This window comes from Triticum aestivum, chromosome 4B, assembly GCF_018294505.1.
Source record: "Triticum aestivum cultivar Chinese Spring chromosome 4B, IWGSC CS RefSeq v2.1, whole genome shotgun sequence".
Classification (NCBI taxonomy): domain Eukaryota; kingdom Viridiplantae; phylum Streptophyta; class Magnoliopsida; order Poales; family Poaceae; genus Triticum; species Triticum aestivum.
This window is the reverse complement of record NC_057804.1, coordinates 627,075,913-627,081,912: the sequence shown is the minus strand read 5'-3', so window position 1 is coordinate 627,081,912 and position 6,000 is coordinate 627,075,913.

Sequence of the window (6,000 nt, the reverse complement as noted above, 5' to 3'; positions counted from 1 at the left end):
GTGGCGGCGGGGCAGCAGGGTATTTAAGAGAGGGGGGCGGCTTGGAGGAGGGGGCAAGGCGGCGGCAAGGCGGAGTCCGGCTCGGACTCCGGTACGAGTCGGCGGCGGGCGGGGCGCGCGCGCGCGGGTGGCTGGGCCTTAGGCCGAGTCAGGCGCGGGAAACCCTTTTTTTAAATAGTTCCGCCGATGGAAAATAAATCCTATAAAATAAAATAAAAATCTAAAAATGCCAAAACAAATTTTCACCGTCTAAATGAAATATTTAGAACGAGTTGAACATTTTCTTGGCCCTAAAATGCAATTTTTTTTAAATGTGCAATTTTTCTAATGCAAATAAGATCCAAATAAAATCAAATAAAATCCAAAAATTGATTTTAACATTTTCCCTCCAATATTTCAATTGTTTGAAGAAGTCATATTATCTCTCTCATTTATTTTATTATGAAATATTTTTCGGAGAGAAAAATAATTAAAATCAAAAATGCTCGTTTTCGCTATTTGATAAAAATCAAATATGAAAACCGAAAAACCCCCAACTCTCTCCGAGGGTCCTTGAGTTGCTTAGGATTTCGAGGATTGCGGAATGAAGATGCAATAAAATATGATATACATGGATGGCCTATGCATAACATTCCAAATTGAAAATTTGGGATGTTACAGATAGCTAGCATGATGTTTTCATGACTTGTCCATTTTTTGATGTCATTGCTATGCTAGATCATTGCACATCCCGGTACACCGCCGGAGGCATTCATATAGAGTCATATATTTGTTCTAGATATCGAGTTGTAATATTGAGTTGTAAGTAAATAAAAGTGTGATGATCATCATTATTAGAGCATTGCCCCAGTGAGGAAAGGATGATGGAGACTATGATTCACCCACAAGTCGGGATGAGACTCCAGACTTTATGAAAAATAAAAGAGGCCAAAGAAGACCAAATAAAAAAAGAGGCCAAAGAAGCCCACCAAAAAATAAAAAAAGAAGAAAAAATGAGAGAAAAAGAGAGAAGGGGCAATGTTACTATCCTTTTACCATACTTGTGCTTCAGAGTACCACCATGTTCTTCATAGAGAGAGTATCCTATGCTTTCACTTTCATATACTAGTGGGAATTTTCATTATAGAACTTGCCTTGTATATTCCGATGATGGGCTTCCTCAAACGCTCGAGGTCTTCATGAGCAAGCAAGTTGGATGCACACCCACTTAGTTTCCAGTTTGAGCTTTCATACACTTATAGCTCTTAGTGCATCCGTTGCATGGCAATCCCTACTCACTCACATTGATATCTATTAATGGGAATCTCCATAGCCCGTTGATACGCCTAGTTGATGCGAGACATTCTCCTTTTTTGTCTTCTCCACATAACCCCCACTATCATATTCTATTCCACCTATAGTGCTATGTCCATGGCTCATGCTCATGTATTGCGTGAAAGTTGAAAAGGTTTGAGAACGTCAAAAGTATGAAACAATTGCTTGGCTTGTCATCGGGGTTGTGCATGATTTGAATATTTTGTGTGGTGAAGATGGAGCATAGCCAGACTATATGGTTTTGTAGGGATAACTTTCTTTGGCCATGTTATTTTGAAAAGACATGACTGCTTTATTAGTAGGCTTGAAATATTATTGTTTTTATGTCAAATGATAGACTATTTCTTTGAATCACTCGTGTCTTAATATTCATGCCATGATTAGACATATGATCAAGATTATGCTAGGTAGCATTCCACATCAAAAATTATCTTTTTTATCATTTACCTACTCAAGGACGAGCAGGAATTAAGCTTGGGGATGTTGATACATATCCGTCGTATCTATAATTTTTTGATTGTTCCATGCCAATATTCTACAACTTTCATATACTTTTGGCAACTTTTTATACTATTTTTTGGGACTAACATATTGATCCAGTGCCGAGTGCCAGTTCCTGTTTGTTGAATGTTTTATGTTTTGCAGAAACCCAATATCAAATGGAGTCCAAATGGGATAAAAACGGACGGAGGTTTTTTTGGAATATTTGTGATTTTTGGGAAGTAAAGTCAACGCGAAAACGATGCACGAGGTGGCCACGAGAGTGGCCCACGCGACCCCTCCAGGGGGCGCGCCCCCTATCTCGTGGGCCACCTGTAAGGCGGTTGATGCCCTTCTTTGGCCGCAAGAAAGCTAATTTTTGGAAAACGATCTGGGCGAAGGTTTCAGTCCAATCGGAGTTACGGATCTCCAGATATAAAGGAAACAGTGCGAGGGTAGAATCCCAGAACGCAGAAACAGAGAGATAGATCCAATCTCGGAGGGGCTCTCGCCCCTCCCACGCCATAGGAGCTAAGGACCAGAGGGGAAACCCTTCTCCCATCTAGGGAGGAGGTCAAGGAAGAATAAGAAGAAGGGGGGCTCTCTCCCCCTTGCTTCCGGTGGCGCCGAAACGCTGCCGGGGGCCATCATCATCACCGTGATCTTCACCAACAACTTCACCGCCTTCATCACCAACTCTTCCTCCCTCTATGCAGCGGTGTAACCTCTCTATTACCCACTGTAATCTCTACTTAAACATGGTGCTCAACACTATATATTATTTCCCAATGATGTATGGCTATCTTATGATGTTTGAGTAGATCCGTTTTGTCCTATGGGTTAATTGATGATCGTGATTGGTTTGAGTTGCATGTTTTATTATTGGTGCTGTCCTATGGTGCCCTCCGTGTCGCGCAAGCATGCGGGATTCCCGCTGTAGGGTGTTGCAATGTGTTCATGATTCGCTTATAGTGGGTTGCGTGAGTGATTGAAACACAAACCCGAGTAAGGGGATTGTTGCGTATGGGATAAAAGGGGACTTGATACTTTAATGCTATGGTTGGTTTTTACCTTAATGAATCTTTAGTAGTTTCGGATGCTTGCTGGAGTTCCAATCATAGGTGCAGATGATCCAAGTAGAGAAAGTATGTTAGCTTATGCCTCTCCCTTAAATAAAATTGCAATAGTGATTACCGTTCTAGTTATCGATTGCCTTGGACAAATAAGTTTCTCGTAACAAAAAGCTCTCTACTAATACTTACTTTATTGCATCTTTATCTAAACAGCCCCTAGCTTTTATTTGTCTGCTCTTTATTATCTTGCAAACCTATCTTATCACACCTACAAAGTACTTCTAGTTTCATACTTGTTCTAGGTAAAGCGAACGTCAAGCGTGCGTAGAGTTGTATCGGTGGTTGATAGAACTTGAGGGAATATTTATTCTACATTTAGCTCCTCGTTGGGTTCGACACTCTTACTTATCGAAAACTGTTGCGATCCCCTACACTTGTGGGTTATCAGTGGCGCCGGCAAGGTGGACGACGGCGGGGATGAAGCGAGAGGACAGGATGCAAGGATCCCGGTCCGAAGCCGTGGATGAGAGAGGTTGATCTGTTGTAATGGATGGTGGCGTCGGGGTATCAGCGCCAGCATGGTGGAGGAGGACAGTGGTGGATGGGGTGGCGGGCGGAGGAGGCTGGGGTGGAGAGGGTGTTTTGGCGCCCACGGAGTACGAATGGGGAAATGGAGGTAGAGACGAAGGGGGGAACCATGTCTTTAGGGCGCGCTTGTCTCAAATGTGAGGAAATTTACAAACTTAGCCCCTGTCTCAAATTTCCTACATCACAGCAATATTAGTCGGTTGGGGATAGGACGGTAATCTCGCATACACCGAATATTTGCCGACGAGAGTTTGTTTTTGGCGCCCACCGTGTATGAATCGGGGAGGGAGTCGATTTCGGCCGAGGACACACTGTGTTTTGGCGCCCACCGTGTATGAATCCGGGTGAGAGGCGGTTATGTCACATTTGAGTGAAATTACAAACCTACCCCTAACGAAACCTATAGAAATCGAGCAGATAGGCTTTGCGTGGCAGGGATAGGCAGTAGTAATTTCCATCTCACAAATTTTGGTTTCGGCCGGTTACTGCGACTTTCCCCGCTTCGTTCAAATTTTACAGAGTGCATGTTTACCGTGCAAACTCAATTCGAATCCCATTTGTACTCTATTTTTTCGGGCGGGATCCATTTTCGATTGGAATAAAATTCTATATACATCATTTTTTATATATACTTTCAAAAGCACAACAAAGAATTCTGCTCCTTTATATGTATAATATGATTTACAAATACAATGATCTCAAAATCATAAGGTTGAATTCAAAAAATTAAACCAAATTATGTTCTACTAAAATGTATGGATCAGTAATATCTACATATTAAATAACATAGATGCGCGTGAATGCATATGAGTATGCATGTTTGATAGATCAATTTTGGTTCGAGTATGGATTACATGTATCATCATCTCGAATTCAAATATTTGAATCTCTTTTATGTTCACTCCTTTCACACGCCCATCTCTCTCGCATGCATGCTCCTTCATGTAGCTATCACTCTCTTTTCTCCAGCTCACCCGCACGCTCACTTCATGTTTCTCCTATCCTCGCAAACCTGGTCTCTCGACGTCTCCCTTGAGAAGTGTCACACTCTCCCTATCATTATACATTACAGGTTTTCATTATCTCTCACGTCTCTACCGTTCTCTCATATCACTAGGTACCTAAGCTTTCCTTTTCACCGCCACATACACAGTCTCCACTCGTCTTTCACTTTGTCTTTCTCTCTATGGGATTCTCTCACACACCCTATATGTCTCTAGATTTGACTCATAACACTAAAATTACTCTCTCTCTCTCTATCTATCTCCTGTAGACACAACATTTGTTGCGGTCTCCTTTTCGTCTCCATCCCAGACTAACATTATTCATTTGTTTACCGATCAGACAAACTCCCCCCCCTCTCTCTCTCTCACAGACACACACACAACTCCTGCTTCCACTCCCCTTCCTGACTACCATCTCTCTCTCTCACACACACACAACTCTCGCTTTTGCACCCCCAACTCGTATTTCTCTCACAAACATTTATCGACTAGCCTCTAGATAGGTTTATACACCCGTACACTCGTGCTTCCACTATCGCATACATGTCTCTCCCCCGCTCCTTGTATCTATGCAGATTTTTCTTCCCTTCTTGAGACACGCCATCTCGATCGTGCACACACACACTATCGCCTCATTTTAAGGTGACACCTCTCGCACACACACTCTTTGTGTCTTTGTCACACATGCACTCCGTCCTCCTCCTCTCTCCCTCTCTCTATCACACACATGGGCTTTTTGCAACAACTAGCAAGATGCCCATGCGTTGCACGGAACATCAAGATGCATTTGTATGAGTATTTTATCTTGTGGGAGAAAAGGATGAACGAGGGAAGGCCTTATTTGCAAGTGCGGAGAGGGGTGTGGGTATCTTTTTGCAAAATTGCCATAGTTTCCTTCCTATCCGTTAGATATAGATCGGACAGCCTATATTGCAGGATGGCAGGCACACGATCATCACCGACTATGCTTTTTATAAGAGCAGGGATAAAAACAGAGTTGGTGATGATGGTGGGCCTGCCATCCTGCAATATAGGTCGTCCGATTTATATCTGACGGATAGGAAGGAAACTATGACAATTTACCCGCACTCCTCTTCACATTTGCAGATAAGGCCTTCCCTCATTCATCCTTTTCTCCCACAAGATCTTGATGTTCCGTGCAACGCACGGGCATCTTGCTAGTAAGAGTAGAAATTAGACATATACCACTTCTCGAATCTTGAAACCAACAACATTCCTCCCTTATCTCATCAAAACCGCCAAAGGAATATATTTTGAGTGAAACATAACATATTTTTAGTGATATACGTATTTCAAAACTAGACTTTTTTTCTATCAAATCGATGAATATGTATTAATCTACTCTGATCGTGTGGCAACGCATTGGCACATTGCTAGTAGTTATTATAATTTTTTGGACACCAGACAAACGGTGGAGTACATATACGAAGAGAAGAGGTGCACGCACGCAGTCGGTCTCTTGCTGTCTCGCACACATGAGTGTTACGTAAAGGCAACGTTAACAAATGAACCCTAAAACC